At 53.9% G+C, this 22,345-nt stretch overlaps 39 non-coding genes across 39 annotated transcripts; 24 read left to right on the forward strand and 15 right to left on the reverse strand.

Annotated features, from left to right (window-relative positions):
- The first annotated feature begins 27 nt into the window (after positions 1-27).
- On the forward strand, positions 28-101 carry trnai-aau (transfer RNA isoleucine (anticodon AAU)). Its single transcript has one exon. It is a non-coding gene; the product is annotated as a tRNA-Ile (tRNA).
- Positions 102-182: 81 nt separating this feature from the next.
- On the reverse strand, positions 183-255 carry trnaa-agc (transfer RNA alanine (anticodon AGC)). The gene has a single exon. It is a non-coding gene; the product is annotated as a tRNA-Ala (tRNA).
- Positions 256-1,239: 984 nt separating this feature from the next.
- On the forward strand, positions 1,240-1,313 carry trnai-aau (transfer RNA isoleucine (anticodon AAU)). The gene has a single exon. It is a non-coding gene; the product is annotated as a tRNA-Ile (tRNA).
- An 81-nt stretch (positions 1,314-1,394) lies between these two features.
- trnaa-agc (transfer RNA alanine (anticodon AGC)) lies at positions 1,395-1,467 on the reverse strand. Its single transcript has one exon. It is a non-coding gene; the product is annotated as a tRNA-Ala (tRNA).
- Positions 1,468-2,261: 794 nt separating this feature from the next.
- trnav-aac (transfer RNA valine (anticodon AAC)) lies at positions 2,262-2,334 on the forward strand. The gene has a single exon. It is a non-coding gene; the product is annotated as a tRNA-Val (tRNA).
- Positions 2,335-2,451: 117 nt separating this feature from the next.
- On the forward strand, positions 2,452-2,525 carry trnai-aau (transfer RNA isoleucine (anticodon AAU)). Its single transcript has one exon. It is a non-coding gene; the product is annotated as a tRNA-Ile (tRNA).
- A 1,293-nt stretch (positions 2,526-3,818) lies between these two features.
- On the reverse strand, positions 3,819-3,891 carry trnaa-agc (transfer RNA alanine (anticodon AGC)). Its single transcript has one exon. It is a non-coding gene; the product is annotated as a tRNA-Ala (tRNA).
- A 794-nt stretch (positions 3,892-4,685) lies between these two features.
- trnav-aac (transfer RNA valine (anticodon AAC)) lies at positions 4,686-4,758 on the forward strand. Its single transcript has one exon. It is a non-coding gene; the product is annotated as a tRNA-Val (tRNA).
- Positions 4,759-4,875: 117 nt separating this feature from the next.
- trnai-aau (transfer RNA isoleucine (anticodon AAU)) lies at positions 4,876-4,949 on the forward strand. The gene has a single exon. It is a non-coding gene; the product is annotated as a tRNA-Ile (tRNA).
- Positions 4,950-5,030: 81 nt separating this feature from the next.
- Positions 5,031-5,103, reverse strand: trnaa-agc (transfer RNA alanine (anticodon AGC)). Its single transcript has one exon. It is a non-coding gene; the product is annotated as a tRNA-Ala (tRNA).
- Positions 5,104-6,086: 983 nt separating this feature from the next.
- Positions 6,087-6,160, forward strand: trnai-aau (transfer RNA isoleucine (anticodon AAU)). Its single transcript has one exon. It is a non-coding gene; the product is annotated as a tRNA-Ile (tRNA).
- An 81-nt stretch (positions 6,161-6,241) lies between these two features.
- trnaa-agc (transfer RNA alanine (anticodon AGC)) lies at positions 6,242-6,314 on the reverse strand. Its single transcript has one exon. It is a non-coding gene; the product is annotated as a tRNA-Ala (tRNA).
- A 984-nt stretch (positions 6,315-7,298) lies between these two features.
- trnai-aau (transfer RNA isoleucine (anticodon AAU)) lies at positions 7,299-7,372 on the forward strand. The gene has a single exon. It is a non-coding gene; the product is annotated as a tRNA-Ile (tRNA).
- Positions 7,373-7,453: 81 nt separating this feature from the next.
- Positions 7,454-7,526, reverse strand: trnaa-agc (transfer RNA alanine (anticodon AGC)). The gene has a single exon. It is a non-coding gene; the product is annotated as a tRNA-Ala (tRNA).
- Positions 7,527-8,510: 984 nt separating this feature from the next.
- On the forward strand, positions 8,511-8,584 carry trnai-aau (transfer RNA isoleucine (anticodon AAU)). The gene has a single exon. It is a non-coding gene; the product is annotated as a tRNA-Ile (tRNA).
- Positions 8,585-8,665: 81 nt separating this feature from the next.
- trnaa-agc (transfer RNA alanine (anticodon AGC)) lies at positions 8,666-8,738 on the reverse strand. The gene has a single exon. It is a non-coding gene; the product is annotated as a tRNA-Ala (tRNA).
- Positions 8,739-9,722: 984 nt separating this feature from the next.
- Positions 9,723-9,796, forward strand: trnai-aau (transfer RNA isoleucine (anticodon AAU)). Its single transcript has one exon. It is a non-coding gene; the product is annotated as a tRNA-Ile (tRNA).
- An 81-nt stretch (positions 9,797-9,877) lies between these two features.
- On the reverse strand, positions 9,878-9,950 carry trnaa-agc (transfer RNA alanine (anticodon AGC)). The gene has a single exon. It is a non-coding gene; the product is annotated as a tRNA-Ala (tRNA).
- Positions 9,951-10,934: 984 nt separating this feature from the next.
- Positions 10,935-11,008, forward strand: trnai-aau (transfer RNA isoleucine (anticodon AAU)). Its single transcript has one exon. It is a non-coding gene; the product is annotated as a tRNA-Ile (tRNA).
- An 81-nt stretch (positions 11,009-11,089) lies between these two features.
- On the reverse strand, positions 11,090-11,162 carry trnaa-agc (transfer RNA alanine (anticodon AGC)). The gene has a single exon. It is a non-coding gene; the product is annotated as a tRNA-Ala (tRNA).
- A 984-nt stretch (positions 11,163-12,146) lies between these two features.
- Positions 12,147-12,220, forward strand: trnai-aau (transfer RNA isoleucine (anticodon AAU)). Its single transcript has one exon. It is a non-coding gene; the product is annotated as a tRNA-Ile (tRNA).
- An 81-nt stretch (positions 12,221-12,301) lies between these two features.
- Positions 12,302-12,374, reverse strand: trnaa-agc (transfer RNA alanine (anticodon AGC)). The gene has a single exon. It is a non-coding gene; the product is annotated as a tRNA-Ala (tRNA).
- Positions 12,375-13,358: 984 nt separating this feature from the next.
- trnai-aau (transfer RNA isoleucine (anticodon AAU)) lies at positions 13,359-13,432 on the forward strand. The gene has a single exon. It is a non-coding gene; the product is annotated as a tRNA-Ile (tRNA).
- Positions 13,433-13,513: 81 nt separating this feature from the next.
- trnaa-agc (transfer RNA alanine (anticodon AGC)) lies at positions 13,514-13,586 on the reverse strand. The gene has a single exon. It is a non-coding gene; the product is annotated as a tRNA-Ala (tRNA).
- A 984-nt stretch (positions 13,587-14,570) lies between these two features.
- On the forward strand, positions 14,571-14,644 carry trnai-aau (transfer RNA isoleucine (anticodon AAU)). Its single transcript has one exon. It is a non-coding gene; the product is annotated as a tRNA-Ile (tRNA).
- An 81-nt stretch (positions 14,645-14,725) lies between these two features.
- trnaa-agc (transfer RNA alanine (anticodon AGC)) lies at positions 14,726-14,798 on the reverse strand. Its single transcript has one exon. It is a non-coding gene; the product is annotated as a tRNA-Ala (tRNA).
- A 984-nt stretch (positions 14,799-15,782) lies between these two features.
- trnai-aau (transfer RNA isoleucine (anticodon AAU)) lies at positions 15,783-15,856 on the forward strand. Its single transcript has one exon. It is a non-coding gene; the product is annotated as a tRNA-Ile (tRNA).
- Positions 15,857-15,937: 81 nt separating this feature from the next.
- trnaa-agc (transfer RNA alanine (anticodon AGC)) lies at positions 15,938-16,010 on the reverse strand. Its single transcript has one exon. It is a non-coding gene; the product is annotated as a tRNA-Ala (tRNA).
- A 984-nt stretch (positions 16,011-16,994) lies between these two features.
- Positions 16,995-17,068, forward strand: trnai-aau (transfer RNA isoleucine (anticodon AAU)). The gene has a single exon. It is a non-coding gene; the product is annotated as a tRNA-Ile (tRNA).
- An 81-nt stretch (positions 17,069-17,149) lies between these two features.
- trnaa-agc (transfer RNA alanine (anticodon AGC)) lies at positions 17,150-17,222 on the reverse strand. The gene has a single exon. It is a non-coding gene; the product is annotated as a tRNA-Ala (tRNA).
- Positions 17,223-18,016: 794 nt separating this feature from the next.
- Positions 18,017-18,089, forward strand: trnav-aac (transfer RNA valine (anticodon AAC)). The gene has a single exon. It is a non-coding gene; the product is annotated as a tRNA-Val (tRNA).
- A 117-nt stretch (positions 18,090-18,206) lies between these two features.
- trnai-aau (transfer RNA isoleucine (anticodon AAU)) lies at positions 18,207-18,280 on the forward strand. The gene has a single exon. It is a non-coding gene; the product is annotated as a tRNA-Ile (tRNA).
- An 81-nt stretch (positions 18,281-18,361) lies between these two features.
- trnaa-agc (transfer RNA alanine (anticodon AGC)) lies at positions 18,362-18,434 on the reverse strand. Its single transcript has one exon. It is a non-coding gene; the product is annotated as a tRNA-Ala (tRNA).
- A 794-nt stretch (positions 18,435-19,228) lies between these two features.
- Positions 19,229-19,301, forward strand: trnav-aac (transfer RNA valine (anticodon AAC)). Its single transcript has one exon. It is a non-coding gene; the product is annotated as a tRNA-Val (tRNA).
- Positions 19,302-19,418: 117 nt separating this feature from the next.
- On the forward strand, positions 19,419-19,492 carry trnai-aau (transfer RNA isoleucine (anticodon AAU)). Its single transcript has one exon. It is a non-coding gene; the product is annotated as a tRNA-Ile (tRNA).
- A 948-nt stretch (positions 19,493-20,440) lies between these two features.
- trnav-aac (transfer RNA valine (anticodon AAC)) lies at positions 20,441-20,513 on the forward strand. Its single transcript has one exon. It is a non-coding gene; the product is annotated as a tRNA-Val (tRNA).
- Positions 20,514-20,630: 117 nt separating this feature from the next.
- Positions 20,631-20,704, forward strand: trnai-aau (transfer RNA isoleucine (anticodon AAU)). Its single transcript has one exon. It is a non-coding gene; the product is annotated as a tRNA-Ile (tRNA).
- A 948-nt stretch (positions 20,705-21,652) lies between these two features.
- Positions 21,653-21,725, forward strand: trnav-aac (transfer RNA valine (anticodon AAC)). The gene has a single exon. It is a non-coding gene; the product is annotated as a tRNA-Val (tRNA).
- Positions 21,726-21,842: 117 nt separating this feature from the next.
- Positions 21,843-21,916, forward strand: trnai-aau (transfer RNA isoleucine (anticodon AAU)). Its single transcript has one exon. It is a non-coding gene; the product is annotated as a tRNA-Ile (tRNA).
- The last annotated feature ends 429 nt before the right edge of the window (positions 21,917-22,345 follow it).

The following is a 22,345-nucleotide window of genomic DNA, read 5'->3' on the forward strand; positions in this document are numbered from 1 at the left end:
CCTGCTTGACGGGCACTCAGTCCCCGAGGCCGGTTAGCTCAGTTGGTTAGAGCGTGGTGCTAATAACGCCAAGGTCGCGGGTTCGATCCCCGTACGGGCCAAAACAGCTTTTTCACGTTAACCCAGCAAGCGCCGTGGCCTCTGTCAGTCTCTTTGCGTGGACCTTGGATAAAAGCTCTTGCTGGAGAATGCGGGCATCGATCCCGCTACCTCTCGCATGCTAAGCGAGCGCTCTACCATTTGAGCTAATTCCCCTTTTCCTTTGCTGCGCTCGTATCATTTGATGCCAAAGACATACCCGTCTCCAAAGCCCAGGGACTTCTTGGCTCACATGGTACAGGGCTAACGACACAGAGCATGGTCGGCGTACGCGCCAGCTGGCACGCGCAAGCGCAAGGCCTTGGACGATGGATAGCTCATCCGGACGAGGCGCAGCTGAATGCTTTAAAGGTCCATGGCTCAATCAAGATGCCTTAACGTGCGGTCATAGGCAACGTCTCTGTGCCCTTCAGGGCTGCTTAAGTTGAAGTGATCTTACTGAGTGCGCTGTTCCATGTTGGGACCAGGAGGGGCGATGTAGCTCACCACCCTCTGAACTTCAGTTGCTACCACAGACAAGCCCATGCACAGCTTAGACTCAAGCTAAAAGTCCAGCAGCGTATGACACAGGCCATCAAGCCATTTTCATTAGTTTCGTGGGGAGCAGATCTGCCTTTCACGTGGGAAGTCGGTCTCCTCTGCCCTAACGAGGGGGGAGCTTCTGGACAAAGTCCATGCGGTCGGATTGGAAAACTGCCCTGCGATTGTGACTGCTGTCGGAGTAATGTGTTCAGCGCCTCGCTGGAAGATCAAAGAAAGGGCCACTGCGCCACGGGAAAAGTGGCTAATTTCGGTACGGCCAAGTCTCCAAGACGCAGGGTCCTGGCTCACGGTAAAGTGCAGGTGTATTTCACCATGTAAAGAATTGATCAGTACGTCAGTCCAAAGTCAAGCTGTACTGGTCCCATGTGGCCTGTGGAATCTCAAGGTGGCCTCGAGGAGTGTAGCTGGTTTCTGTAGTGTAGTGGTTATCACGTTCGCCTAACACGCGAAATGTCCCCGGTTCGAAACCGGGCAGAAACACGAGAGCTCCTCTTCTGTTTTTCACGGCCCGAGAGAAACATTTTTCTTGCATGTACATCGATCGTCGTCACTGGGAGCTCCTTTGTCGTTCCTGCTTGACGGGCGCTCAGTCCCCGAGGCCGGTTAGCTCAGTTGGTTAGAGCGTGGTGCTAATAACGCCAAGGTCGCGGGTTCGATCCCCGTACGGGCCAAAACAGCTTTTTCACGTTAACCCAGCAAGCGCCGTGGCCTCTCTCAGTCTCTTTGCGTGGACCTTGGATAAAAGCTCTTGCTGGAGAATGCGGGCATCGATCCCGCTACCTCTCGCATGCTAAGCGAGCGCTCTACCATTTGAGCTAATTCCCCTTTTCCTTTGCTGCGCTCGTATCATTTGATGCCAAAGACATACCCGTCTCCAAAGCCCAGGGACTTCTTGGCTCACATGGTACAGGGCTAACGACACAGAGCATGGTCGGCGTACGCGCCAGCTGGCACGCGCAAGCGCAAGGCCTTGGACGATGGATAGCTCATCCGGACGAGGCGCAGCTGAATGCTTTAAAGGTCCATGGCTCAATCAAGATGCCTTAAAGTGCGGTCATAGGCAACGTCTCTGTGCCCTTCAGGGCTGCTTAAGTTGAAGTGATCTTACTGAGTGCGCTGTTCCATGTTGGGACCAGGAGGGGCGATGTAGCTCACCACCCTCTGAACTTCAGTTGCTACCACAGACAAGCCCATGCACAGCTTAGACTCAAGCTAAAAGTCCAGCAGCGTATGACACAGGCCATCAAGCCATTTTCATTAGTTTCGTGGGGAGCAGATCTGCCTTTCACGTGGGAAGTCGGTCTCCTCTGCCCTAACGAGGGGGGAGCTTCTGGACAAAGTCCATGCGGTCGGATTGGAAAACTGCCCTGCGATTGTGACTGCTGTCGGAGTAATGTGTTCAGCGCCTCGCTGGAAAATCAAAGAAAGGGCCACTGCGCCACGGGCAAAGTGGCTGATTTCGGTACGGCCAAGTCTCCAAGACGCAGGGTCCTGGCTCACGGTAAAGTGCAGGTGTATTTCACCATGTAAAGAATTGATCAGTACGTCAGTCCAAAGTCAAGCTGTACTGGTCCCATGTGGCCTGTGGAATCTCAAGGTGGCCTCGAGGAGTGTAGCTGGTTTCTGTAGTGTAGTGGTTATCACGTTCGCCTAACACGCGAAAGGTCCCCGGTTCGAAACCGGGCAGAAACACGAGAGCTCCTCTTCTGTTTTTCACGGCCCGAGAGAAACATTTTTCTTGCATGTACATCGATCGTCGTCACTGGGAGCTCCTTTGTCGTTCCTGCTTGACGGGCGCTCGGTCCCCGAGGCCGGTTAGCTCAGTTGGTTAGAGCGTGGTGCTAATAACGCCAAGGTCGCGGGTTCGATCCCCGTACGGGCCAAAACAGCTTTTTCACGTTAACCCAGCAAGCGCCGTGGCCTCTGTCAGTCTCTTTGCGTGGACCTTGGATAAAAGCTCTTGCTGGAGAATGCGGGCATCGATCCCGCTACCTCTCGCATGCTAAGCGAGCGCTCTACCATTTGAGCTAAATCCCCTTTTCCTTTGCTGCGCTCGTATCATTTGATGCCAAAGACATACCCGTCTCCAAAGCCCAGGGACTTCTTGGCTCACATGGTACAGGGCTAACGACACAGAGCATGGTCGGCGTACGCGCCAGCTGGCACGCGCAAGCGCAAGGCCTTGGACGATGGATAGCTCATCCGGACGAGGCGCAGCTGAATGCTTTAAAGGTCCATGGCTCAATCAAGATGCCTTAAAGTGCGGTCATAGGCAACGTCTCTGTGCCCTTCAGGGCTGCTTAAGTTGAAGTGATCTTACTGAGTGCGCTGTTCCATGTTGGGACCAGGAGGGGCGATGTAGCTCACCACCCTCTGAACTTCAGTTGCTACCACAGACAAGCCCATGCACAGCTTAGACTCAAGCTAAAAGTCCAGCAGCGTATGACACAGGCCATCAAGCCATTTTCATTAGTTTCGTGGGGAGCAGATCTGCCTTTCACGTGGGAAGTCGGTCTCCTCTGCCCTAACGAGGGGGGAGCTTCTGGACAAAGTCCATGCGGTCGGATTGGAAAACTGCCCTGCGATTGTGACTGCTGTCGGAGTAATGTGTTCAGCGCCTCGCTGGAAAATCAAAGAAAGGGCCACTGCGCCACGGGCAAAGTGGCTGATTTCGGTACGGCCAAGTCTCCAAGACGCAGGGTCCTGGCTCACGGTAAAGTGCAGGTGTATTTCACCATGTAAAGAATTGATCAGTACGTCAGTCCAAAGTCAAGCTGTACTGGTCCCATGTGGCCTGTGGAATCTCAAGGTGGCCTGGAGGGGTGTAGCTGGTTTCTGTAGTGTAGTGGTTATCACGTTCGCCTAACACGCGAAAGGTCCCCTGTTCGAAACCGGGCAGAAACACGAGAGCTCCTCTTCTGTTTTTCACGGCCCGAGAGAAACATTTTTCTTGCATGTACATCGATCGTCGTCACTGGGAGCTCCTTTGTCGTTCCTGCTTGACGGGCGCTCAGTCCCCGAGGCCGGTTAGCTCAGTTGGTTAGAGCGTGGTGCTAATAACGCCAAGGTCGCGGGTTTGATCCCCGTACGGGCCAAAACAGCTTTTTCACGTTAACCCAGCAAGCGCCGTGGCCTCTGTCAGTCTCTTTGCGTGGACCTTGGATAAAAGCTCTTGCTGGAGAATGCGGGCATCGATCCCGCTACCTCTCGCATGCTAAGCGAGCGCTCTACCATTTGAGCTAATTCCCCTTTTCCTTTGCTGCGCTCGTATCATTTGATGCCAAAGACATACCCGTCTCCAAAGCCCAGGGACTTCTTGGCTCACATGGTACAGGGCTAACGACACAGAGCATGGTCGGCGTACGCGCCAGCTGGCACGCGCAAGCGCAAGGCCTTGGACGATGGATAGCTCATCCGGACGAGGCGCAGCTGAATGCTTTAAAGGTCCATGGCTCAATCAAGATGCCTTAAAGTGCGGTCATAGGCAACGTCTCTGTGCCCTTCAGGGCTGCTTAAGTTGAAGTGATCTTACTGAGTGCGCTGTTCCATGTTGGGACCAGGAGGGGCGATGTAGCTCACCACCCTCTGAACTTCAGTTGCTACCACAGACAAGCCCATGCACAGCTTAGACTCAAGCTAAAAGTCCAGCAGCGTATGACACAGGCCATCAAGCCATTTTCATTAGTTTCGTGGGGAGCAGATCTGCCTTTCACGTGGGAAGTCGGTCTCCTCTGCCCTAACGAGGGGGGAGCTTCTGGACAAAGTCCATGCGGTCGGATTGGAAAACTGCCCTGCGATTGTGACTGCTGTCGGAGTAATGTGTTCAGCGCCTCGCTGGAAAATCAAAGAAAGGGCCACTGCGCCACGGGCAAAGTGGCTGATTTCGGTACGGCCAAGTCTCCAAGATGCAGGGTCCTGGCTCACGGTAAAGTGCAGGTGTATTTCACCATGTAAAGAATTGACCAGTACGTCAGTCCAAAGTCAAGCTGTACTGGTCCCATGTGGCCTGTGGAATCTCAAGGTGGCCTCGAGGGGTGTAGCTGGTTTCTGTAGTGTAGTGGTTATCACGTTCGCCTAACACGCGAAAGGTCCCCGGTTCGAAACCGGGCAGAAACACGAGAGCTCCTCTTCTGTTTTTCACGGCCCGAGAGAAACATTTTTCTTGCATGTACATCGATCGTCGTCACTGGGAGCTCCTTTGTCGTTCCTGCTTGACGGGCGCTCAGTCCCCGAGGCCGGTTAGCTCAGTTGGTTAGAGCGTGGTGCTAATAACGCCAAGGTCGCGGGTTCGATCCCCGTACGGGCCAAAACAGCTTTTTCACGTTAACCCAGCAAGCGCCGTGGCCTCTGTCAGTCTCTTTGCGTGGACCTTGGATAAAAGCTCTTGCTGGAGAATGCGGGCATCGATCCCGCTACCTCTCGCATGCTAAGCGAGCGCTCTACCATTTGAGCTAATTCCCCTTTTCCTTTGCTGCGCTCGTATCATTTGATGCCAAAGACATACCCGTCTCCAAACCCAGGGACTTCTTGGCTCACATGGTACAGGGCTAACGACACAGAGCATGGTCGGCGTACGCGCCAGCTGGCACGCGCAAGCGCAAGGCCTTGGACGATGGATAGCTCATCCGGACGAGGCGCAGCTGAATGCTTTAAAGGTCCATGGCTCAATCAAGATGCCTTAAAGTGCGGTCATAGGCAACGTCTCTGTGCCCTTCAGGGCTGCTTAAGTTGAAGTGATCTTACTGAATGCGCTGTTCCATGTTGGGACCAGGAGGGGCGATGTAGCTCACCACCCTCTGAACTTCAGTTGCTACCACAGACAAGCCCATGCACAGCTTAGACTCAAGCTAAAAGTCCAGCAGCGTATGACACAGGCCATCAAGCCATTTTCATTAGTTTCGTGGGGAGCAGATCTGCCTTTCACGTGGGAAGTCGGTCTCCTCTGCCCTAACGAGGGGGGAGCTTCTGGACAAAGTCCATGCGGTCGGATTGGAAAACTGCCCTGCGATTGTGACTGCTGTCGGAGTAATGTGTTCAGCGCCTCGCTGGAAAATCAAAGAAAGGGCCACTGCGCCACGGGCAAAGTGGCTGATTTCGGTACGGCCAAGTCTACAAGACGCAGGGTCCTGGCTCACGGTAAAGTGCAGGTGTGTTTCACCATGTAAAGAATTGATCAGTACGTCAGTCCAAAGTCAAGCTGTACTGGTCCCATGTGGCCTGTGGAATCTCAAGGTGGCCTCGAGGGGTGTAGCTGGTTTCTGTAGTGTAGTGGTTATCACGTTCGCCTAACACGCAAAAGGTCCCCGGTTCGAAACCGGGCAGAAACACGAGAGCTCCTCTTCTGTTTTTCACGGCCCGAGAGAAACATTTTTCTTGCATGTACATCGATCGTCGTCACTGGGAGCTCCTTTGTCGTTCCTGCTTGACAGGCGCTCAGTCCCCGAGGCCGGTTAGCTCAGTTGGTTAGAGCGTGGTGCTAATAACGCCAAGGTCGCGGGTTCGATCCCCGTACGGGCCAAAACAGCTTTTTCACGTTAACCCAGCAAGCGCCGTGGCCTCTGTCAGTCTCTTTGCGTGGACCTTGGATAAAAGCTCTTGCTGGAGAATGCGGGCATCGATCCCGCTACCTCTCGCATGCTAAGCGAGCGCTCTACCATTTGAGCTAATTCCCCTTTTCCTTTGCTGCGCTCGTATCATTTGATGCCAAAGACATACCCGTCTCCAAAGCCCAGGGACTTCTTGGCTCACATGGTACAGGGCTAACGACACAGAGCATGGTCGGCGTACGCGCCAGCTGGCACGCGCAAGCGCAAGGCCTTGGACGATGGATAGCTCATCCGGACGAGGCGCAGCTGAATGCTTTAAAGGTCCATGGCTCAATCAAGATGCCTTAAAGTGCGGTCATAGGCAACGTCTCTGTGCCCTTCAGGGCTGCTTAAGTTGAAGTGATCTTACTGAGTGCGCTGTTCCATGTTGGGACCAGGAGGGGCGATGTAGCTCACCACCCTCTGAACTTCAGTTGCTACCACAGACAAGCCCATGCACAGCTTAGACTCAAGCTAAAAGTCCAGCAGCGTATGACACAGGCCATCAAGCCATTTTCATTAGTTTCGTGGGGAGCAGATCTGCCTTTCACGTGGGAAGTCGGTCTCCTCTGCCCTAACGAGGGGGGAGCTTCTGGACAAAGTCCATGCGGTCGGATTGGAAAACTGCCCTGCGATTGTGACTGCTGTCGGAGTAATGTGTTCAGCGCCTCGCTGGAAGATCAAAGAAAGGGCCACTGCGCCACGGGCAAAGTGGCTAATTTCGGTACGGCCAAGTCTCCAAGACGCAGGGTCCTGGCTCACGGTAAAGTGCAGGTGTATTTCACCATGTAAAGAATTGATCAGTACGTCAGTCCAAAGTCAAGCTGTACTGGTCCCATGTGGCCTGTGGAATCTCAAGGTGGCCTCGAGGGGTGTAGCTGGTTTCTGTAGTGTAGTGGTTATCACGTTCGCCTAACACGCAAAAGGTCCCCGGTTCGAAACCGGGCAGAAACACGAGAGCTCCTCTTCTGTTTTTCACGGCCCGAGAGAAACATTTTTCTTGCATGTACATCGATCGTCGTCACTGGGAGCTCCTTTGTCGTTCCTGCTTGACAGGCGCTCAGTCCCCGAGGCCGGTTAGCTCAGTTGGTTAGAGCGTGGTGCTAATAACGCCAAGGTCGCGGGTTCGATCCCCGTACGGGCCAAAACAGCTTTTTCACGTTAACCCAGCAAGCGCCGTGGCCTCTGTCAGTCTCTTTGCGTGGACCTTGGATAAAAGCTCTTGCTGGAGAATGCGGGCATCGATCCCGCTACCTCTCGCATGCTAAGCGAGCGCTCTACCATTTGAGCTAATTCCCCTTTTCCTTTGCTGCGCTCGTATCATTTGATGCCAAAGACATACCCGTCTCCAAAGCCCAGGGACTTCTTGGCTCACATGGTACAGGGCTAACGACACAGAGCATGGTCGGCGTACGCGCCAGCTGGCACGCGCAAGCGCAAGGCCTTGGACGATGGATAGCTCATCCGGACGAGGCGCAGCTGAATGCTTTAAAGGTCCATGGCTCAATCAAGATGCCTTAAAGTGCGGTCATAGGCAACGTCTCTGTGCCCTTCAGGGCTGCTTAAGTTGAAGTGATCTTACTGAGTGCGCTGTTCCATGTTGGGACCAGGAGGGGCGATGTAGCTCACCACCCTCTGAACTTCAGTTGCTACCACAGACAAGCCCATGCACAGCTTAGACTCAAGCTAAAAGTCCAGCAGCGTATGACACAGGCCATCAAGCCATTTTCATTAGTTTCGTGGGGAGCAGATCTGCCTTTCACGTGGGAAGTCGGTCTCCTCTGCCCTAACGAGGGGGGAGCTTCTGGACAAAGTCCATGCGGTCGGATTGGAAAACTGCCCTGCGATTGTGACTGCTGTCGGAGTAATGTGTTCAGCGCCTCGCTGGAAGATCAAAGAAAGGGCCACTGCGCCACGGGCAAAGTGGCTAATTTCGGTACGGCCAAGTCTCCAAGACGCAGGGTCCTGGCTCACGGTAAAGTGCAGGTGTATTTCACCATGTAAAGAATTGATCAGTACGTCAGTCCAAAGTCAAGCTGTACTGGTCCCATGTGGCCTGTGGAATCTCAAGGTGGCCTCGAGGGGTGTAGCTGGTTTCTGTAGTGTAGTGGTTATCACGTTCGCCTAACACGCAAAAGGTCCCCGGTTCGAAACCGGGCAGAAACACGAGAGCTCCTCTTCTGTTTTTCACGGCCCGAGAGAAACATTTTTCTTGCATGTACATCGATCGTCGTCACTGGGAGCTCCTTTGTCGTTCCTGCTTGACGGGCGCTCAGTCCCCGAGGCCGGTTAGCTCAGTTGGTTAGAGCGTGGTGCTAATAACGCCAAGGTCACGGGTTCGATCCCCGTACGGGCCAAAACAGCTTTTTCACGTTAACCCAGCAAGCGCCGTGGCCTCTGTCAGTCTCTTTGCGTGGACCTTGGATAAAAGCTCTTGCTGGAGAATGCGGGCATCGATCCCGCTACCTCTCGCATGCTAAGCGAGCGCTCTACCATTTGAGCTAATTCCCCTTTTCCTTTGCTGCGCTCGTATCATTTGATGCCAAAGACATACCCGTCTCCAAAGCCCAGGGACTTCTTGGCTCACATGGTACAGGGCTAACGACACAGAGCATGGTCGGCGTACGCGCCAGCTGGCACGCGCAAGCGCAAGGCCTTGGACGATGGATAGCTCATCCGGACGAGGCGCAGCTGAATGCTTTAAAGGTCCATGGCTCAATCAAGATGCCTTAAAGTGCGGTCATAGGCAACGTCTCTGTGCCCTTCAGGGCTGCTTAAGTTGAAGTGATCTTACTGAGTGCGCTGTTCCATGTTGGGACCAGGAGGGGCGATGTAGCTCACCACCCTCTGAACTTCAGTTGCTACCACAGACAAGCCCATGCACAGCTTAGACTCAAGCTAAAAGTCCAGCAGCGTATGACACAGGCCATCAAGCCATTTTCATTAGTTTCGTGGGGAGCAGATCTGCCTTTCACGTGGGAAGTCGGTCTCCTCTGCCCTAACGAGGGGGGAGCTTCTGGACAAAGTCCATGCGGTCGGATTGGAAAACTGCCCTGCGATTGTGACTGCTGTCGGAGTAATGTGTTCAGCGCCTCGCTGGAAGATCAAAGAAAGGGCCACTGCGCCACGGGCAAAGTGGCTAATTTCGGTACGGCCAAGTCTCCAAGACGCAGGGTCCTGGCTCACGGTAAAGTGCAGGTGTATTTCACCATGTAAAGAATTGATCAGTACGTCAGTCCAAAGTCAAGCTGTACTGGTCCCATGTGGCCTGTGGAATCTCAAGGTGGCCTCGAGGGGTGTAGCTGGTTTCTGTAGTGTAGTGGTTATCACGTTCGCCTAACACGCAAAAGGTCCCCGGTTCGAAACCGGGCAGAAACACGAGAGCTCCTCTTCTGTTTTTCACGGCCCGAGAGAAACATTTTTCTTGCATGTACATCGATCGTCGTCACTGGGAGCTCCTTTGTCATTCCTGCTTGACGGGCGCTCAGTCCCCGAGGCCGGTTAGCTCAGTTGGTTAGAGCGTGGTGCTAATAACGCCAAGGTCACGGGTTCGATCCCCGTACGGGCCAAAACAGCTTTTTCACGTTAACCCAGCAAGCGCCGTGGCCTCTGTCAGTCTCTTTGCGTGGACCTTGGATAAAAGCTCTTGCTGGAGAATGCGGGCATCGATCCCGCTACCTCTCGCATGCTAAGCGAGCGCTCTACCATTTGAGCTAATTCCCCTTTTCCTTTGCTGCGCTCGTATCATTTGATGCCAAAGACATACCCGTCTCCAAAGCCCAGGGACTTCTTGGCTCACATGGTACAGGGCTAACGACACAGAGCATGGTCGGCGTACGCGCCAGCTGGCACGCGCAAGCGCAAGGCCTTGGACGATGGATAGCTCATCCGGACGAGGCGCAGCTGAATGCTTTAAAGGTCCATGGCTCAATCAAGATGCCTTAAAGTGCGGTCATAGGCAACGTCTCTGTGCCCTTCAGGGCTGCTTAAGTTGAAGTGATCTTACTGAATGCGCTGTTCCATGTTGGGACCAGGAGGGGCGATGTAGCTCACCACCCTCTGAACTTCAGTTGCTACCACAGACAAGCCCATGCACAGCTTAGACTCAAGCTAAAAGTCCAGCAGCGTATGACACAGGCCATCAAGCCATTTTCATTAGTTTCGTGGGGAGCAGATCTGCCTTTCACGTGGGAAGTCGGTCTCCTCTGCCCTAACGAGGGGGGAGCTTCTGGACAAAGTCCATGCGGTCGGATTGGAAAACTGCCCTGCGATTGTGACTGCTGTCGGAGTAATGTGTTCAGCGCCTCGCTGGAAAATCAAAGAAAGGGCCACTGCGCCACGGGCAAAGTGGCTGATTTCGGTACGGCCAAGTCTACAAGACGCAGGGTCCTGGCTCACGGTAAAGTGCAGGTGTATTTCACCATGTAAAGAATTGATCAGTACGTCAGTCCAAAGTCAAGCTGTACTGGTCCCATGTGGCCTGTGGAATCTCAAGGTGGCCTCGAGGGGTGTAGCTGGTTTCTGTAGTGTAGTGGTTATCACGTTCGCCTAACACGCAAAAGGTCCCCGGTTCGAAACCGGGCAGAAACACGAGAGCTCCTCTTCTGTTTTTCACGGCCCGAGAGAAACATTTTTCTTGCATGTACATCGATCGTCGTCACTGGGAGCTCCTTTGTCGTTCCTGCTTGACAGGCGCTCAGTCCCCGAGGCCGGTTAGCTCAGTTGGTTAGAGCGTGGTGCTAATAACGCCAAGGTCGCGGGTTCGATCCCCGTACGGGCCAAAACAGCTTTTTCACGTTAACCCAGCAAGCGCCGTGGCCTCTGTCAGTCTCTTTGCGTGGACCTTGGATAAAAGCTCTTGCTGGAGAATGCGGGCATCGATCCCGCTACCTCTCGCATGCTAAGCGAGCGCTCTACCATTTGAGCTAATTCCCCTTTTCCTTTGCTGCGCTCGTATCATTTGATGCCAAAGACATACCCGTCTCCAAAGCCCAGGGACTTCTTGGCTCACATGGTACAGGGCTAACGACACAGAGCATGGTCGGCGTACGCGCCAGCTGGCACGCGCAAGCGCAAGGCCTTGGACGATGGATAGCTCATCCGGACGAGGCGCAGCTGAATGCTTTAAAGGTCCATGGCTCAATCAAGATGCCTTAAAGTGCGGTCATAGGCAACGTCTCTGTGCCCTTCAGGGCTGCTTAAGTTGAAGTGATCTTACTGAGTGCGCTGTTCCATGTTGGGACCAGGAGGGGCGATGTAGCTCACCACCCTCTGAACTTCAGTTGCTACCACAGACAAGCCCATGCACAGCTTAGACTCAAGCTAAAAGTCCAGCAGCGTATGACACAGGCCATCAAGCCATTTTCATTAGTTTCGTGGGGAGCAGATCTGCCTTTCACGTGGGAAGTCGGTCTCCTCTGCCCTAACGAGGGGGGAGCTTCTGGACAAAGTCCATGCGGTCGGATTGGAAAACTGCCCTGCGATTGTGACTGCTGTCGGAGTAATGTGTTCAGCGCCTCGCTGGAAGATCAAAGAAAGGGCCACTGCGCCACGGGCAAAGTGGCTAATTTCGGTACGGCCAAGTCTCCAAGACGCAGGGTCCTGGCTCACGGTAAAGTGCAGGTGTATTTCACCATGTAAAGAATTGATCAGTACGTCAGTCCAAAGTCAAGCTGTACTGGTCCCATGTGGCCTGTGGAATCTCAAGGTGGCCTCGAGGGGTGTAGCTGGTTTCTGTAGTGTAGTGGTTATCACGTTCGCCTAACACGCAAAAGGTCCCCGGTTCGAAACCGGGCAGAAACACGAGAGCTCCTCTTCTGTTTTTCACGGCCCGAGAGAAACATTTTTCTTGCATGTACATCGATCGTCGTCACTGGGAGCTCCTTTGTCATTCCTGCTTGACGGGCGCTCAGTCCCCGAGGCCGGTTAGCTCAGTTGGTTAGAGCGTGGTGCTAATAACGCCAAGGTCACGGGTTCGATCCCCGTACGGGCCAAAACAGCTTTTTCACGTTAACCCAGCAAGCGCCGTGGCCTCTGTCAGTCTCTTTGCGTGGACCTTGGATAAAAGCTCTTGCTGGAGAATGCGGGCATCGATCCCGCTACCTCTCGCATGCTAAGCGAGCGCTCTACCATTTGAGCTAATTCCCCTTTTCCTTTGCTGCGCTCGTATCATTTGATGCCAAAGACATACCCGTCTCCAAAGCCCAGGGACTTCTTGGCTCACATGGTACAGGGCTAACGACACAGAGCATGGTCGGCGTACGCGCCAGCTGGCACGCGCAAGCGCAAGGCCTTGGACGATGGATAGCTCATCCGGACGAGGCGCAGCTGAATGCTTTAAAGGTCCATGGCTCAATCAAGATGCCTTAAAGTGCGGTCATAGGCAACGTCTCTGTGCCCTTCAGGGCTGCTTAAGTTGAAGTGATCTTACTGAATGCGCTGTTCCATGTTGGGACCAGGAGGGGCGATGTAGCTCACCACCCTCTGAACTTCAGTTGCTACCACAGACAAGCCCATGCACAGCTTAGACTCAAGCTAAAAGTCCAGCAGCGTATGACACAGGCCATCAAGCCATTTTCATTAGTTTCGTGGGGAGCAGATCTGCCTTTCACGTGGGAAGTCGGTCTCCTCTGCCCTAACGAGGGGGGAGCTTCTGGACAAAGTCCATGCGGTCGGATTGGAAAACTGCCCTGCGATTGTGACTGCTGTCGGAGTAATGTGTTCAGCGCCTCGCTGGAAAATCAAAGAAAGGGCCACTGCGCCACGGGCAAAGTGGCTGATTTCGGTACGGCCAAGTCTACAAGACGCAGGGTCCTGGCTCACGGTAAAGTGCAGGTGTATTTCACCATGTAAAGAATTGATCAGTACGTCAGTCCAAAGTCAAGCTGTACTGGTCCCATGTGGCCTGTGGAATCTCAAGGTGGCCTCGAGGGGTGTAGCTGGTTTCTGTAGTGTAGTGGTTATCACGTTCGCCTAACACGCAAAAGGTCCCCGGTTCGAAACCGGGCAGAAACACGAGAGCTCCTCTTCTGTTTTTCACGGCCCGAGAGAAACATTTTTCTTGCATGTACATCGATCGTCGTCACTGGGAGCTCCTTTGTCATTCCTGCTTGACGGGCGCTCAGTCCCCGAGGCCGGTTAGCTCAGTTGGTTAGAGCGTGGTGCTAATAACGCCAAGGTCACGGGTTCGATCCCCGTACGGGCCAAAACAGCTTTTTCACGTTAACCCAGCAAGCGCCGTGGCCTCTGTCAGTCTCTTTGCGTGGACCTTGGATAAAAGCTCTTGCTGGAGAATGCGGGCATCGATCCCGCTACCTCTCGCATGCTAAGCGAGCGCTCTACCATTTGAGCTAATTCCCCTTTTCCTTTGCTGCGCTCGTATCATTTGATGCCAAAGACATACCCGTCTCCAAAGCCCAGGGACTTCTTGGCTCACATGGTACAGGGCTAACGACACAGAGCATGGTCGGCGTACGCGCCAGCTGGCACGCGCAAGCGCAAGGCCTTGGACGATGGATAGCTCATCCGGACGAGGCGCAGCTGAATGCTTTAAAGGTCCATGGCTCAATCAAGATGCCTTAAAGTGCGGTCATAGGCAACGTCTCTGTGCCCTTCAGGGCTGCTTAAGTTGAAGTGATCTTACTGAATGCGCTGTTCCATGTTGGGACCAGGAGGGGCGATGTAGCTCACCACCCTCTGAACTTCAGTTGCTACCACAGACAAGCCCATGCACAGCTTAGACTCAAGCTAAAAGTCCAGCAGCGTATGACACAGGCCATCAAGCCATTTTCATTAGTTTCGTGGGGAGCAGATCTGCCTTTCACGTGGGAAGTCGGTCTCCTCTGCCCTAACGAGGGGGGAGCTTCTGGACAAAGTCCATGCGGTCGGATTGGAAAACTGCCCTGCGATTGTGACTGCTGTCGGAGTAATGTGTTCAGCGCCTCGCTGGAAAATCAAAGAAAGGGCCACTGCGCCACGGGCAAAGTGGCTGATTTCGGTACGGCCAAGTCTACAAGACGCAGGGTCCTGGCTCACGGTAAAGTGCAGGTGTATTTCACCATGTAAAGAATTGATCAGTACGTCAGTCCAAAGTCAAGCTGTACTGGTCCCATGTGGCCTGTGGAATCTCAAGGTGGCCTCGAGGGGTGTAGCTGGTTTCTGTAGTGTAGTGGTTATCACGTTCGCCTAACACGCAAAAGGTCCCCGGTTCGAAACCGGGCAGAAACATGAGAGCTCCTCTTCTGTTTTTCACGGCCCGAGAGAAACATTTTTCTTGCATGTACATCGATCGTCGTCACTGGGAGCTCCTTTGTCGTTCCTGCTTGACAGGCGCTCAGTCCCCGAGGCCGGTTAGCTCAGTTGGTTAGAGCGTGGTGCTAATAACGCCAAGGTCGCGGGTTCGATCCCCGTACGGGCCAAAACAGCTTTTTCACGTTAACCCAGCAAGCGCCGTGGCCTCTGTCAGTCTCTTTGCGTGGACCTTGGATAAAAGCTCTTGCTGGAGAATGCGGGCATCGATCCCGCTACCTCTCGCATGCTAAGCGAGCGCTCTACCATTTGAGCTAATTCCCCTTTTCCTTTGCTGCGCTCGTATCATTTGATGCCAAAGACATACCCGTCTCCAAAGCCCAGGGACTTCTTGGCTCACATGGTACAGGGCTAACGACACAGAGCATGGTCGGCGTACGCGCCAGCTGGCACGCGCAAGCGCAAGGCCTTGGACGATGGATAGCTCATCCGGACGAGGCGCAGCTGAATGCTTTAAAGGTCCATGGCTCAATCAAGATGCCTTAAAGTGCGGTCATAGGCAACGTCTCTGTGCCCTTCAGGGCTGCTTAAGTTGAAGTGATCTTACTGAGTGCGCTGTTCCATGTTGGGACCAGGAGGGGCGATGTAGCTCACCACCCTCTGAACTTCAGTTGCTACCACAGACAAGCCCATGCACAGCTTAGACTCAAGCTAAAAGTCCAGCAGCGTATGACACAGGCCATCAAGCCATTTTCATTAGTTTCGTGGGGAGCAGATCTGCCTTTCACGTGGGAAGTCGGTCTCCTCTGCCCTAACGAGGGGGGAGCTTCTGGACAAAGTCCATGCGGTCGGATTGGAAAACTGCCCTGCGATTGTGACTGCTGTCGGAGTAATGTGTTCAGCGCCTCGCTGGAAGATCAAAGAAAGGGCCACTGCGCCACGGGCAAAGTGGCTAATTTCGGTACGGCCAAGTCTCCAAGACGCAGGGTCCTGGCTCACGGTAAAGTGCAGGTGTATTTCACCATGTAAAGAATTGATCAGTACGTCAGTCCAAAGTCAAGCTGTACTGGTCCCATGTGGCCTGTGGAATCTCAAGGTGGCCTCGAGGGGTGTAGCTGGTTTCTGTAGTGTAGTGGTTATCACGTTCGCCTAACACGCAAAAGGTCCCCGGTTCGAAACCGGGCAGAAACACGAGAGCTCCTCTTCTGTTTTTCACGGCCCGAGAGAAATATTTTTCTTGCATGTACATCGATCGTCGTCACTGGGAGCTCCTTTGTCGTTCCTGCTTGACGGGCGCTCAGTCCCCGAGGCCGGTTAGCTCAGTTGGTTAGAGCGTGGTGCTAATAACGCCAAGGTCACGGGTTCGATCCCCGTACGGGCCAAAACAGCTTTTTCACGTTAACCCAGCAAGCGCCGTGGCCTCTGTCAGTCTCTTTGCGTGGACCTTGGATAAAAGCTCTTGCTGGAGAATGCGGGCATCGATCCCGCTACCTCTCGCATGCTAAGCGAGCGCTCTACCATTTGAGCTAATTCCCCTTTTCCTTTGCTGCGCTCGTATCATTTGATGCCAAAGACATACCCGTCTCCAAAGCCCAGGGACTTCTTGGCTCACATGGTACAGGGCTAACGACACAGAGCATGGTCGGCGTACGCGCCAGCTGGCACGCGCAAGCGCAAGGCCTTGGACGATGGATAGCTCATCCGGACGAGGCGCAGCTGAATGCTTTAAAGGTCCATGGCTCAATCAAGATGCCTTAAAGTGCGGTCATAGGCAACGTCTCTGTGCCCTTCAGGGCTGCTTAAGTTGAAGTGATCTTACTGAGTGCGCTGTTCCATGTTGGGACCAGGAGGGGCGATGTAGCTCACCACCCTCTGAACTTCAGTTGCTACCACAGACAAGCCCATGCACAGCTTAGACTCAAGCTAAAAGTCCAGCAGCGTATGACACAGGCCATCAAGCCATTTTCATTAGTTTCGTGGGGAGCAGATCTGCCTTTCACGTGGGAAGTCGGTCTCCTCTGCCCTAACGAGGGGGGAGCTTCTGGACAAAGTCCATGCGGTCGGATTGGAAAACTGCCCTGCGATTGTGACTGCTGTCGGAGTAATGTGTTCAGCGCCTCGCTGGAAGATCAAAGAAAGGGCCACTGCGCCACGGGCAAAGTGGCTAATTTCGGTACGGCCAAGTCTCCAAGACGCAGGGTCCTGGCTCACGGTAAAGTGCAGGTGTATTTCACCATGTAAAGAATTGATCAGTACGTCAGTCCAAAGTCAAGCTGTACTGGTCCCATGTGGCCTGTGGAATCTCAAGGTGGCCTCGAGGGGTGTAGCTGGTTTCTGTAGTGTAGTGGTTATCACGTTCGCCTAACACGCAAAAGGTCCCCGGTTCGAAACCGGGCAGAAACACGAGAGCTCCTCTTCTGTTTTTCACGGCCCGAGAGAAACATTTTTCTTGCATGTACATCGATCGTCGTCACTGGGAGCTCCTTTGTCGTTCCTGCTTGACGGGCGCTCAGTCCCCGAGGCCGGTTAGCTCAGTTGGTTAGAGCGTGGTGCTAATAACGCCAAGGTCACGGGTTCGATCCCCGTACGGGCCAAAACAGCTTTTTCACGTTAACCCAGCAAGCGCCGTGGCCTCTGTCAGTCTCTTTGCGTGGACCTTGGATAAAAGCTCTTGCTGGAGAATGCGGGCATCGATCCCGCTACCTCTCGCATGCTAAGCGAGCGCTCTACCATTTGAGCTAATTCCCCTTTTCCTTTGCTGCGCTCGTATCATTTGATGCCAAAGACATACCCGTCTCCAAAGCCCAGGGACTTCTTGGCTCACATGGTACAGGGCTAACGACACAGAGCATGGTCGGCGTACGCGCCAGCTGGCACGCGCAAGCGCAAGGCCTTGGACGATGGATAGCTCATCCGGACGAGGCGCAGCTGAATGCTTTAAAGGTCCATGGCTCAATCAAGATGCCTTAAAGTGCGGTCATAGGCAACGTCTCTGTGCCCTTCAGGGCTGCTTAAGTTGAAGTGATCTTACTGAGTGCGCTGTTCCATGTTGGGACCAGGAGGGGCGATGTAGCTCACCACCCTCTGAACTTCAGTTGCTACCACAGACAAGCCCATGCACAGCTTAGACTCAAGCTAAAAGTCCAGCAGCGTATGACACAGGCCATCAAGCCATTTTCATTAGTTTCGTGGGGAGCAGATCTGCCTTTCACGTGGGAAGTCGGTCTCCTCTGCCCTAACGAGGGGGGAGCTTCTGGACAAAGTCCATGCGGTCGGATTGGAAAACTGCCCTGCGATTGTGACTGCTGTCGGAGTAATGTGTTCAGCGCCTCGCTGGAAGATCAAAGAAAGGGCCACTGCGCCACGGGCAAAGTGGCTAATTTCGGTACGGCCAAGTCTCCAAGACGCAGGGTCCTGGCTCACGGTAAAGTGCAGGTGTATTTCACCATGTAAAGAATTGATCAGTACGTCAGTCCAAAGTCAAGCTGTACTGGTCCCATGTGGCCTGTGGAATCTCAAGGTGGCCTCGAGGAGTGTAGCTGGTTTCTGTAGTGTAGTGGTTATCACGTTCGCCTAACACGCGAAAGGTCCCCGGTTCGAAACCGGGCAGAAACATGAGAGCTCCTCTTCTGTTTTTCACGGCCCGAGAGAAACATTTTTCTTGCATGTACATCGATCGTCGTCACTGGGAGCTCCTTTGTCATTCCTGCTTGACGGGCGCTCAGTCCCCGAGGCCGGTTAGCTCAGTTGGTTAGAGCGTGGTGCTAATAACGCCAAGGTCGCGGGTTCGATCCCCGTACGGGCCAAAACAGCTTTTTCACGTTAACCCAGCAAGCGCCGTGGCCTCTCTCAGTCTCTTTGCGTGGACCTTGGATAAAAGCTCTTGCTGGAGAATGCGGGCATCGATCCCGCTACCTCTCGCATGCTAAGCGAGCGCTCTACCATTTGAGCTAATTCCCCTTTTCCTTTGCTGCGCTCGTATCATTTGATGCCAAGGACATACCCGTCTCCAAAGCCCAGGGACTTCTTGGCTCACATGGTACAGGGCTAACGACACAGAGCATGGTCGGCGTACGCGCCAGCTGGCACGCGCAAGCGCAAGGCCTTGGACGATGGATAGCTCATCCGGACGAGGCGCAGCTGAATGCTTTAAAGGTCCATGGCTCAATCAAGATGCCTTAAAGTGCGGTCATAGGCAACGTCTCTGTGCCCTTCAGGGCTGCTTAAGTTGAAGTGATCTTACTGAGTGCGCTGTTCCATGTTGGGACCAGGAGGGGCGATGTAGCTCACCACCCTCTGAACTTCAGTTGCTACCACAGACAAGCCCATGCACAGCTTAGACTCAAGCTAAAAGTCCAGCAGCGTATGACACAGGCCATCAAGCCATTTTCATTAGTTTCGTGGGGAGCAGATCTGCCTTTCACGTGGGAAGTCGGTCTCCTCTGCCCTAACGAGGGGGGAGCTTCTGGACAAAGTCCATGCGGTCGGATTGGAAAACTGCCCTGCGATTGTGACTGCTGTCGGAGTAATGTGTTCAGCGCCTCGCTGGAAAATCAAAGAAAGGGCCACTGCGCCACGGGCAAAGTGGCTGATTTCGGTACGGCCAAGTCTCCAAGACGCAGGGTCCTGGCTCACGGTAAAGTGCAGGTGTATTTCACCATGTAAAGAATTGATCAGTACGTCAGTCCAAAGTCAAGCTGTACTGGTCCCATGTGGCCTGTGGAATCTCAAGGTGGCCTCGAGGAGTGTAGCTGGTTTCTGTAGTGTAGTGGTTATCACGTTCGCCTAACACGCGAAAGGTCCCCGGTTCGAAACCGGGCAGAAACACGAGAGCTCCTCTTCTGTTTTTCACGGCCCGAGAGAAACATTTTTCTTGCATGTACATCGATCGTCGTCACTGGGAGCTCCTTTGTCGTTCCTGCTTGACGGGCGCTCGGTCCCCGAGGCCGGTTAGCTCAGTTGGTTAGAGCGTGGTGCTAATAACGCCAAGGTCGCGGGTTCGATCCCCGTACGGGCCAAAACAGCTTTTTCACGTTAACCCAGCAAGCGCCGTGGCCTCTGTCAGTCTCTTTGCGTGGACCTTGGATAAAAGCTCTTGCTGGAGAATGCGGGCATCGATCCCGCTACCTCTCGCATGCTAAGCGAGCGCTCTACCATTTGAGCTAAATCCCCTTTTCCTTTGCTGCGCTCGTATCATTTGATGCCAAAGACATACCCGTCTCCAAAGCCCAGGGACTTCTTGGCTCACATGGTACAGGGCTAACGACACAGAGCATGGTCGGCATACGCGCCAGCTGGCACGCGCAAGCGCAAGGCCTTGGACGATGGATAGCTCATCCGGACGAGGCGCAGCTGAATGCTTTAAAGGTCCATGGCTCAATCAAGATGCCTTAAAGTGCGGTCATAGGCAACGTCTCTGTGCCCTTCAGGGCTGCTTAAGTTGAAGTGATCTTACTGAGTGCGCTGTTCCATGTTGGGACCAGGAGGGGCGATGTAGCTCACCACCCTCTGAACTTCAGTTGCTACCACAGACAAGCCCATGCACAGCTTAGACTCAAGCTAAAAGTCCAGCAGCGTATGACACAGGCCATCAAGCCATTTTCATTAGTTTCGTGGGGAGCAGATCTGCCTTTCACGTGGGAAGTCGGTCTCCTCTGCCCTAACGAGGGGGGAGCTTCTGGACAAAGTCCATGCGGTCGGATTGGAAAACTGCCCTGCGATTGTGACTGCTGTCGGAGTAATGTGTTCAGCGCCTCGCTGGAAAATCAAAGAAAGGGCCACTGCGCCACGGGCAAAGTGGCTGATTTCGGTACGGCCAAGTCTCCAAGACGCAGGGTCCTGGCTCACGGTAAAGTGCAGGTGTATTTCACCATGTAAAGAATTGATCAGTACGTCAGTCCAAAGTCAAGCTGTACTGGTCCCATGTGGCCTGTGGAATCTCAAGGTGGCCTCGAGGGGTGTAGCTGGTTTCTGTAGTGTAGTGGTTATCACGTTCGCCTAACACGCGAAAGGTCCCCGGTTCGAAACCGGGCAGAAACACGAGAGCTCCTCTTCTGTTTTTCACGGCCCGAGAGAAACATTTTTCTTGCATGTACATCGATCGTCGTCACTGGGAGCTCCTTTGTCGTTCCTGCTTGACGGGCGCTCAGTCCCCGAGGCCGGTTAGCTCAGTTGGTTAGAGCGTGGTGCTAATAACGCCAAGGTCGCGGGTTCGATCCCCGTACGGGCCAAAACAGCTTTTTCACGTTAACCCAGCAAGCGCCGTGGCCTCTGTCAGTCTCTTTGCGTGGACCTTGGATAAAAGCTCTTGCTGGAGAATGCGGGCATCGATCCCGCTACCTCTCGCATGCTAAGCGAGCGCTCTACCATTTCAGCTAATTCCCCTTTTCCTTTGCTGCGCTCGTATCATTTGATGCCAAAGACATACCCGTCTCCAAAGCCCAGGGACTTCTTGGCTCACATGGTACAGGGCTAACGACACAGAGCATGGTCGGCGTACGCGCCAGCTGGCACGCGCAAGCGCAAGGCCTTGGACGATGGATAGCTCATCCGGACGAGGCGCAGCTGAATGCTTTAAAGGTCCATGGCTCAATCAAGATGCCTTAAAGTGCGGTCATAGGCAACGTCTCTGTGCCCTTCAGGGCTGCTTAAGTTGAAGTGATCTTACTGAGTGCGCTGTTCCATGTTGGGACCAGGAGGGGCGATGTAGCTCACCACCCTCTGAACTTCAGTTGCTACCACAGACAAGCCCATGCACAGCTTAGACTCAAGCTAAAAGTCCAGCAGCGTATGACACAGGCCATCAAGCCATTTTCATTAGTTTCGTGGGGAGCAGATCTGCCTTTCACGTGGGAAGTCAGTCTCCTCTGCCCTAACGAGGGGGGAGCTTCTGGACAAAGTCCATGCGGTCGGATTGGAAAACTGCCCTGCGATTGTGACTGCTGTCGGAGTAATGTGTTCAGCGCCTCGCTGGAAGATCAAAGAAAGGGCCACTGCGCCACGGGCAAAGTGGCTGATTTCGGTACGGCCAAGTCTCCAAGACGCAGGGTCCTGGCTCACGGTAAAGTGCAGGTGTATTTCACCATGTAAAGAATTGATCAGTACGTCAGTCCAAAGTCAAGCTGTACTGGTCCCATGTGGCCTGTGGAATCTCAAGGTGGCCTCGAGGAGTGTAGCTGGTTTCTGTAGTGTAGTGGTTATCACGTTCGCCTAACACGCGAAAGGTCCCCGGTTCGAAACCGGGCAGAAACACGAGAGCTCCTCTTCTGTTTTTCACGGCCCGAGAGAAACATTTTTCTTGCATGTACATCGATCGTCGTCACTGGGAGCTCCTTTGTCGTTCCTGCTTGACGGGCGCTCGGTCCCCGAGGCCGGTTAGCTCAGTTGGTTAGAGCGTGGTGCTAATAACGCCAAGGTCGCGGGTTCGATCCCCGTACGGGCCAAAACAGCTTTTTCACGTTAACCCAGCAAGCGCCGTGGCCTCTGTCAGTCTCTTTGCGTGGACCTTGGATAAAAGCTCTTGCTGGAGAATGCGGGCATCGATCCCGCTACCTCTCGCATGCTAAGCGAGCGCTCTACCATTTGAGCTAAATCCCCTTTTCCTTTGCTGCGCTCGTATCATTTGATGCCAAAGACATACCCGTCTCCAAAGCCCAGGGACTTCTTGGCTCACATGGTACAGGGCTAACGACACAGAGCATGGTCGGCGTACGCGCCAGCTGGCACGCGCAAGCGCAAGGCCTTGGACGATGGATAGCTCATCCGGACGAGGCGCAGCTGAATGCTTTAAAGGTCCATGGCTCAATCAAGATGCCTTAAAGTGCGGTCATAGGCAACGTCTCTGTGCCCTTCAGGGCTGCTTAAGTTGAAGT

Source organism: Hoplias malabaricus, chromosome 15, assembly GCF_029633855.1.
Source record: "Hoplias malabaricus isolate fHopMal1 chromosome 15, fHopMal1.hap1, whole genome shotgun sequence".
NCBI lineage: Eukaryota > Metazoa > Chordata > Actinopteri > Characiformes > Erythrinidae > Hoplias > Hoplias malabaricus.